Here is a 10,322-nt window from a genome sequence, read left to right as displayed (position 1 = left end):
GACTAATAAATGCTCTGCTCGCAGGCAGATAGAGACCGAAACGAAAGGGAGAACAAAAAGGGAGATAAGAGAACGTCGCTTCGTTACGTCTCTCACTCATACATACGTCTACATACTCATATGTCTGTCAATACATGCGTGCATTGCTAGAGATGGTCATTCTTCAACAGATTGCAATTCCTGTACCTTTGCCAAGGCATTCGGTAAATCTGGGGGATTCAATGAAAATAGGATTTCTGCAATGCCGCCGTTTAGGCCAGTGACAAAAATGCGTAAGGCATTTTCTCTAATTTTCCTGTTTGATTCTTTCGTGATTTCACTGTCCTTTCCGTGAGTCATTATTGTCTTATTTATTAACAAGGTCATTTTCTTGTTAACCTCGTTATAGAAATCTATTATTGAAAGGTTCCCTTGTCGGAGAACGCTTAACTCCTGTTCTATTATGTAAATTGGTCTCTTGTCACTGTAAACAAAGTCAAGTCGTGAAAGTATGGCATCAAAATTTAAAACTGTCCCGTGGTTGGTCAGTGCGTCATGTGCTGGTCCTGTTATTTTGTTTCTCAAAATTGTTAAGGCAATATAATATTGCTTACTTCGTTTTTTATATAACTTCACTGCAGTTTCTGCAGCTTCCCTCCATCCTACGTATTGGTTTAATCCACCATTGAAAATTGGTGGGGATTCTATTACCTTTAATGTGGTGTCATCTTTTATTGTCTCGTCTATTGCTTCTGCCTGATAATCTGATACCTGATCGGATTTAGTTTCTATTTGTTGTTTTAAATTTACAATTTGCTCCTGTACTTGTGAAATTTGAAGTGCTATCAATTGTTTGACCAGATCTGCAGTAAGATCGGTCCTTGTTTGTGAGTTAATCATTTTTAGTTTTTCAAAATCTAAAGTTAGTTGATCCACCTTAAATTTTTCTTATATGTTTGTTTTTATAATCTAATATAACCTAATTGAACTCATATATTTATTAATACAACTTTTGCTCACGAACTATCCGGTAGGGGTCGTCCTTCTTAGTTTGGCTGACAGATCTTCGAACGGGTCTTCCTTCTTGATTTGGCTGACAGGTCTTCGAACGGGTCTTCCTTCTTAAATTTCTTTGTTTAACTGGGTCTTCTGGGGTCTTCCTTCTTTGGTTTAGCTGATAGTTTCACTTTCTTTGTGTTTTGGTTTGGTTGGTTTTGTTTAAAAACTTTGGTTTTTTTGGTTTTTTTGTATTTTTGAATTGTCTTGATTAGCTTTTGTATTTATTTGTATTTTGTATTGTATTTGTATTTGTATTTGTATTGTATATTGTATTTATTTTTGCACACCCTTAGCTCCGGTTTTTTTGCTTTTTATCTCACTTTTTCTTATCTTATATCTAACAGTCACTCCGCGTTTTTATATCTGAAGGATTTATTCCATTAATTAATTGTCCTTCGGGTTTCGGCACGACGCAACACTTTTATTATTCGGTGCTTTTTATACAACGTCGCCCCACGTTGGGCGCCAATTAAATAACTGCGGTAGCGGATTGGTTTTTTAAAAAGTTTTTATTTTACTTCTAACTTCACTGATATAGATTTAAGTAGAGGGTCACAAAGGATTCCAGGCAAAGGGTTTGCGCGATCTTAATTTTTAGCTCGACTTTGCGGTGTCGCTTCTGGATCAAGACTGACTTGAACTTTCTGATCTTTGCATCGTTGATCCCTTTCGGGAATAGTTTTTCTATAAACATTTCAATTGATTTCGCCATCCCGAGTATTGGATTTCGTCATCCAAAGAGAGAACTGTAAAATGCCTAAAGTGCAGGATCTGCAGAAAGCCGGGAGTGAGATTGTTTATGAGAAGCCGGGTGTGGGCAAACATTGGTTTTCCATTTAGGCGAGTGTCAAAGATTGGGATTGCGGTGGGAGCCCTTGCGATTGTACATCTTAGAAATCAATTAGGCGGAGGCCCAAGATTGAAATTGTTTTCGTTTTGGAAAGCCAAAGATTGTTTACAACTCGTATAAGAGCTCAATAGAATTGGGTACGTTAACTTGCACATGTATGTACATATGTATGAACCATATGTATATGCAACTGCAACATATCTTCTATTTTCGGCTGCGCTCTCAGAGCGTGACAATTATAAGAGATTATCAGGATGTTGAGGGCAAGTCAGAGTCGAGACGCGTGGGCGACCACAAACGATGCCGCCCACAACCCCGGGCGTCTCTCCCTACGACTACTACTGACTACTGACAGTTCAGCCAAATGTGTCGCCTCCAACTCCCCTCCCAGCTGTTTATTTATGTAATCCGCCTGCAACACCAAATGTTGCTGAGCTCGCCAAATGTAGCTGCTGCCGTTGTCACATGCAACTCCGATGGCGGTTACCTTTTTTGGCGCACTTATGCAACTTATGCAAGTAAGTTGATGTTTCTTTGGAGTGCCATAAGTGGACATAATTACATATTATTGTACATATGTACATACTTACTACACCCAGTACCAGTCGTGGACCCAATTCCCACTGGCCAGGAAACGATCCACTTTGATGTCTAGTCTTTAGGCTGATTGACTGATGGCCCGAAAGGAAGTCGCGCCAAAGACTACTTCAATTTAGAAATTCGAATATATTCAAATGGGGGGAATTGGCAGTCATTCTGCCCGATTTCAGAGTGGAATGAATGACGGTCTAAGCAGCCAAGGGTTCAGCAACATTTGGCGGCGGAACGGGCGGCAGTGTCGGCGACGGCTTTAAATAAATCAGCCGTAAAGACAAGACAAACAAGAAATGAAGTCCAAAGACGAATTCCGAAGCTGTTGATACTCTTACATATATAAACTCGCAATGTCAGCTATAAGATATATGTAGTGCCTTTAAACCTTCAACAGACAGATATGCATAAGTGTATTGACATGATGTGCTATATTGATCAAGATATACCATAATTTATGATTTCATCTCTTTGTGGCAAATATCTGCTCAAAACCACAACACCCTCACCAAGCGAATATCAAAAGAAGGGGAAACAGACAACCCAGAGCAGAAATGGAGGGAATAAGTTGGAAAAGAATGGTGGCCTTTGTTGCTGGTAGCAGCTACACCCACACCCACCCATCCACACCGCAGCTAAAGCCAAAACTGGAGTGCAACTATTTTTAATTCCATGCAAAATGTGCACGGCAACATGTTGCCGGCACGTCGCACAGTGGATATCAGGGGGCCAAAATCAAAAATCCTATGAGCGGCTTGGATAATACGAATAATATTCAGATTCACGCATATGATAAATCTTTCAGAGATTTTAAAAATTCAAATTTTCAGAAAATCTACGATTTGTGTTTTAGAGCGACATATGTACGTATTTATGTGTCGCAACTACGAAGGAAAAACATCCAAAATAGCCCCGCCATAAGTATGGTCCACAGTATGATTTTTAACGCCAAAAGGTCCAAAGGCCCACTGTGCGGGCAGCTTGTTGCTTGCGAGAGCTTAATGTTGCTGGCGGGCTGGCGGCGATGTTGCTGCCGCTCAAAATTGAACCAGACGACGGCGCAAGAAAAAGTCCAATTGGAAAGAGCGAAACGGTGCGGAGCGCGGAAAATGTGAAATGTGTTTAAAAATAACGAAGTATCGGGAAGGTGAATAATCATCAGAGACGCGCGTACTCCAAATTTTGAGCAAGATGAGCAAGAAAATGTGGAACAAGATCTTTAAATCAAAGTCGCAGAAGCCTCAGCCACTGGCCAAAATCAATAAGCGGCACAGTAGGGGCATCTACGAGGAGTACCAGCAACTCAACGATTTGCTGGTCAGCGAAAAAGCTCAACTGAATTTCTGCAATCAAAGGGAAAACGAAAACGAAAATGGAAATGGCTGTGGAAATGGCAGCATTAACGTATTTGAACAGCAGCCGCTGAAGAGTTCTTTCAACTCGTTGCAGCTTATTGAGGCGCAACAATCACTGACGCAACAGCAACACCAGCATCAGCAGCAGCAGCTGTCCACATTTTCGCGCGTCCGCAATACGTTTTCCCTCAAACGCAACAGCAACTGCAGCAGCAGCAGCAGCAATAAAGGCAAGAAAAATCTGCCCAATGCCAAGTCAAGTGAGTCGGACACACCTCCAGGTGTGGGCGCAGCAACGCCCACTGAACCTGCAACAACAACAGCAGCAGCAACTAACAATAACAATCAACTGCAACGCATTCTGATTGTTGTCAATAAGATCGACGTGTTGTCCACTAACCAACCAACTAACAATCATTTGCATGCCAAACCATCAGAAACAGCAACAGCCCCAGCAATTAAGCCAAGTAATTTTCAATGCAAATTATCAACTAATACACAAATGCTAAATGAACCGTTTTAGTTTCTACAAAATTGACCAAGTGAAAGCGCTAAGTGGGGGGGAAAATGTAAATGCTGGAACAGCTGCTTAATCCGCTTCGAAGAATCCAATGCCAAGACGACCTTTTCATTGACTCCTTCTAGTACTCGTATTCTTATCAATTCCGAATGATGTCACCTCCCGTTTGACCAAATACTCGTAATGAAAGCGAAATTGAAAATCTGAATGATTTACTGAGAACTAAGAGAGGACGGGGCCCTTTCATTAGGTTCCCACTGTTTTGGTTCATGGGAAGCATCGCCAAGTGTCAAACAGTTGGAAGTTCAAAGTGTGGCCAAGAACTGGAATGAGAAAACCGTTTCTATTATGCTTTACCTTATTGCACATCAGAAAACAACACATTTATGGGCCTGATGTCTTAAGTGGCTTATAGAGCTTGCCCAACAGCGGACCGACAACAGCTGCAACGAAAAGACCCATGAAAGACTTTGGAAAATGCTTGGAACCGACTAGACGCGGACTAGTGGATGGAATGGATGTGGATAGGGAATCGTTTGATTATGAAAGAAGGAACAGACACATATATAGTCTATTGGAAATTGCATTCATCACTCAGTTGTAGGGCTTTCAACTTTTGATCTAGTAAACTCCTGACCATCTGAAATCACTTGGCCGAATCATTGCCATCCATTCTCTATTCTCTCCATGCAGTCAGATCTGCTCAGGCTCCCATTGGACAGGGATGCTGTTATTATTATAGATCTCAAGTGGGAAGAGTGGATTCATATAATGCAGCAGTGGATTTGATTCTGTTGCATTCTGCGGGCGTCATTAGCACCGACACGGGCCAGAGCAGTCGTGTGCAACGGCTCTTTGCTGGTTTGGGAAAAGAATGCGTAACATAAAACTTTGCAATTGAAACGAGAGAAGCTGTCCCCGCGAAGGGGGAGGTGGGAGGACTCCCAAGATGTTGCGGAAATTTCTGCTCCCCTTGTCTCATGCGTGCCGTTGATTGATGTAATCTTTGCTGGCAGCCAGTCGTGGGTGCTCCGCTGGCCTCGCATTGTAATTGGATTGCCGCTGTCTGGCAGTAGCTGCCATCATTGATGGTCTTTTTTGCTTACCCCATAATGTGATGTTAATTATTAGTTTTTAATGCCCACTCACAACCGAGAAAGATTTTTTCACAATTAAAACTAAATAATGGTGTAAGCACTGCTTAGTTATCGATCACTGACAGCTCCATGATTTGAAAATCGAAATCGAAATATTGGCTTGCAGCCGCGAAAATATACATACATATATTTACATATATGTAAACTTTTAATAGCACGGTTTTATTATATGTTCTTCTTTCTTGATCGTCGTATTCGAATGAATGTGTGTTGGCATATCGATACTTGTCCTCGACATATCGAGTACATTGGTATTTCTTATAATACTATCGATGAGTAAATCTTAAACTAATATTCAAATCTTATAAACTAATATTCATATCTTACATTCGGGCAACCTGAATACAGATCGCCCACGATCTACACACTAAGGCATAAAGTTGGTTAAACATTTCTTATTCGGTATTGTCTTACTTAACATACTATTTCATCGATTAACAACATGAGACCATGGTTTTATCCTTACACTCTACCCAGGGTTTAGGCCTAGCTGGTTCTAGTATACTTCGGAATGGCATTTGCGTCAACTGACAGTCCTCAATGTCGACAACCTCATAACGATCATTATCCAATACTCTATTGATCCTGTACGGTCCTCGATACTTTGGTGCGAACTTCTTATTGATCCCCGGTGTTGTGTCCACATGCCGGACTGCTACATAGTCACCAGGTTCATACTTTAATGGGGCTCTATGTTTATGGGCATACATCTTCTCATTTCTTTTCTGCGACAACCGTATGTTCTCACTTGCTATTTCTCTTATAGTTTCCAACTCTCTAAGTTCTGACGCTAACTTCTCCTCTAGGTATTCGGTTAATTCATCTACAACGGGTCCTTTCTGGGGTATTCCAAATAACAATGTGCTAGGTGTCTTTTTCGTACTGCTGTTAACGGAGTTATTAATGGCGTGCTCTACCTTGCTCATCAACCTATACCAATCGGCTTGCTCAAGGGGCTCTGACAGTTTTCCTAACATAGGAGTAAGAACACGATTCACCCGCTCCACTTGGCTATTCGCCTGCGGTGCACCTGTAGCTACCTTAATGTGCTCTATCCCTCTCTCCTGCAGAAAACTAGAGAACTCTAACGAGGTGAAACAGGTCCCACGATCTGATATTATCCTAGTAGGGCGACTATAGAAATCAAAATATTTACTTAAGGCATCCTTCGCTTCCCGCGTGCTGGTACTATTAACCGGGAACAATTTGACAAACTTAGTGAATGCATCTATTACCACAAGGAGGTGTTTTCGCTTAGATCTAATACTCGGCAACGGACCCAAATGATCAACATGTAGGGTATGAAAAGGAACACACGACTTTGGGATACTATGGAGCGTTCTGTTATGGATTGTTTTAGGCATCGAGTGTAGTATACACGGTAGACAGGTTCTGATGAACCTTGCCACTTTACTTCTCATTGACGGAAACCAGTAGGTCCTCAAAAGGTCAGTCACGCACTTCTCTGCGGCCAGATGTCCTAGTTTTTCGTGTGACCGCCTTATCAACTGCTCTTCCATACACATTGGTACATAGAATCATAGTTTGTTTTTACAACTCCTCTTGTAAACAATACCATCTATCATTTCAAAAACTACTTCAATTCCATCCTCTAGCATTTTTCGAATCCTAACTACTTCCTTGTCTCGCATCTGTTCTGTTTGCAATATCAAATCAACACCTTCTGGCGTTGCACCTACTACCCCAACTATCAATGATTTTAGTAATCTTTCCTCCTGAAACTCTAACTTGTCCCTCTCTACTGTATCCTCAACACATTTTTTCTCTTTATCTAAATTCCTACTACTAATGTACTTTACTCCCCCCACCACATCGTTAACGCTTCCTCTACATTGGCTCAAATCTCTAATTTCAATCTTCCATCCATCCTCTTCCCTATATTCACTATTCTCTATGTTATCTCTAAAATCACTACCAAGGTTCTCTCTATCATCAGACTTCCACCTATTTCCCAATCTACTTCCTACTGCACTTGATTCTCCACACTCAATCGCAGGGTTCTGTACGGTACTACTACGCTCTCTACTGATATTTAATTCTCTACACTTAATCACAGGGTTCTCTACGGTACCTCTATGCTCACTGCTTTCTACTCTCATCTTTTTCTAAATTAGACTTTTCTAAACCGTATTTGACTCTATAACCATCCTCTAACATATTCGTCACTTGATCTTGTCTGCTCAGCGCATCAACGTGCGCCATACTGGCTCCAGGTCTGTGCATAATGGAGTAATCTTAGTTCTCTAACTCTAGGGACCACCGTGCTATCTTAGGACTAATTGACTTTCTGGTTAACGTCTGTACTAACAAATTACAATCCGTGATTATTTTGAAGGACCTATGCTCCAAATATGCTCTAAAACGCCTCAATGCATAAATTATAGCCAATGTCTCTAGTTCGAAACTATGATTCTCTTTCTGTTGTTTTGCCGGAATAATAGGACACAGGGTGCATCTTCCCATCATCTTGTCTTTGCATCAGTATTGCGTCATAACCGTATGAACTTTTGTCTGTATGTAATTCCGTTTCTCTATTTGGGCTAAAAATGGCTAATACCGGAGGATTTGCCAACGCATTCTTAAGAGTTTCAAACGTCTTCACCTGTTCTCTATTCATGGGAAACGGACCACCTTCTTTTAACAACTGCACCAAGGGCTTAGCTGTCGTCGCAAATGACAACATGAAACGTCAAAAATACGAAAAGAATCCCAAGCACGAGTGCAGTGCTTTTACATTTTGAGGGACTGGGTATTTTTCAAGGCCTCAATATGGGAATCACTAGGAACTATTCCGTTTTGATTAACTTTATACCCCAGGAAATCGATGTTTCGAATGACAAACCTACACTTTTTTAGATTTATCTCTAAATTTTGCTCGCTAAACCGAATGCATAGTCTTTTTAATATATCCATGTGTTCTTCAACTGTTTTAGTCGCTACTAATATATCATCCATGTACACTACAATGCTTTTGTTCCTAATAAAGTCTCTCAAGAGCTCCGAAATAATATATCCATGTGTTCTTCAACTGTTTTAGTCGCTACTTATATATCATCCATGTACACTACAATGCTTTTGTTCCTAATAAAGTCTCTCAAGAGCTCCGAAATAAATCTCTGAAAAATAGCGGATCCACTTTTTAACCCAAAGGGCATTCTCAAGTACTCATACTGTCCTTGCGGTGTCACAAACGATGTATACGGAACTAATTTTTCTTCTACGCCTATTTGATGATACCCACTTTTCAAATCTATAATGGAAAAACAGCACTTGTTTTCTAAAAACTCAAGACAGTCCTCAATAAGGGGCAATGGGAAATTATCTTTAACAATTCGTTTGTTCAGACCACGGTAATCGACACACATTCGAAGTTCTCCTGATTTTTTTTTCACTATGACGGATTACTTTCTTTTCTAACAGATCATCTACTATTTCAGCTACTTTCTCTCTCTCATGGTAGGTAAACGACGCGGAGTACAATGAAATGGTGTTGTTTCTGTTACACGAATCTGCATCTGATACTTTGGTGAACTGAACTCGTCGCCTTGATTCATATTCTCGATGGCCATTTTGTCATTCCTTGAGATTTCTTGTGTCTGATTTTTAAATGGATTAGAACGTTTGATTAGCTCGCTTCTTTCTGATTGATTACCATCTAACTTATCATATAGTCTTATGTTAATATTATTTTTACGTTCGGTGAATAAAGACGCGCAGGTTAAACTAATAGCTTTTTGCTTTAACGAGCTTAATGGTGTGTGTTGCTTCGCATTGATATTTTTCTTATGAACTAATTTTACTTCAATAACTTTAAGGGCATCGCGTCCCAACAATACCGGCAAAGGCAGCATGTTATCATCTACGATGTTTAATAAAACGATATATTTCTTTGTGCAAAATTCAATATGGCTCTTAAATTTTCCCCATATGGGAATTGGTTGTCCTCCTAGTCCATAGTATTTCCTAACTTCATTATAGGCTTTAACTATAGCCGACTTCGGTATCAAAGACTTATGAATAAAACTTACAGGGCTACCTGTATCATATAGACTAAAAATACTGACGCCTCTTTGTTCACCAAACGGAAGTCATAAAGTGATTAACTGGACAGCCGCTAAATCGTCGTTGTTTTTTTCTCCTGGTCGCTCCTCATCTTGAACTGCAGCTACCCCCCTAGTGGCTGGTACTCCAACAGTTAAAACATGCCCCATCCGGTCTCTTTGGCTGACTGCATTCCTTCATAACGTGCCCAAATTGCCGACAGTTGTAGCAACGCATTGCGCCACCACCTTGCTGCTGCCCAACTGCCATACTCACATTTAGTTTTCCCTTTGTCATACCTTCGCTACGAATTGCTACGACGCCAGGAGCTCTTCTGACCTTATCATAGGTGACCATCTTGTCACGCAACTCGTTGAGTGTGCTGCAATATAGCATGGATGCTGCCATGCTTGTCTTGTCCTGCAGTCCCTCTACGATGAATTTGACCACTTCGCTCGTGGCCATGTCTGCTTGCGACGCTATGCTGCACATTGCGACGAAATATTGCAATGCGCTTTCGTTATTTGCAATTTTCCGTGCCTCCAGTCGCTTCCCAATGTCCCACGCTGTCACTTTCTGCTCAAAGACGTTGAGCAATTCTGCTCGCATCAATTGCCAAGTCAAAGGCGCCACATGGTCGATGTACGCCTTCGCCGATCCGCCTAGCAGCCGCTTCGCTAATATCCAGCATTTGGACTCGGATACACCATGGAAATTCATAATGTCCTCAAAGTTACTTATCCAACTGG

General features: G+C 41.0%; 1 pseudogene; it reads left to right on the top strand.

Annotated features, from left to right (window-relative positions):
* The first annotated feature begins 3,628 nt into the window (after window positions 1-3,628).
* Window positions 3,629-10,322, top strand: part of LOC117189802 — a 14,208-nt pseudogene continuing 7,514 nt past the window's right edge.

This window comes from Drosophila miranda (genome assembly GCF_003369915.1).
Source record: "Drosophila miranda strain MSH22 chromosome Y unlocalized genomic scaffold, D.miranda_PacBio2.1 Contig_Y1_pilon, whole genome shotgun sequence".
In the NCBI taxonomy this organism is placed as follows: domain Eukaryota; kingdom Metazoa; phylum Arthropoda; class Insecta; order Diptera; family Drosophilidae; genus Drosophila; species Drosophila miranda.
This window is presented reverse-complemented; position numbering and strand designations above follow the sequence as displayed.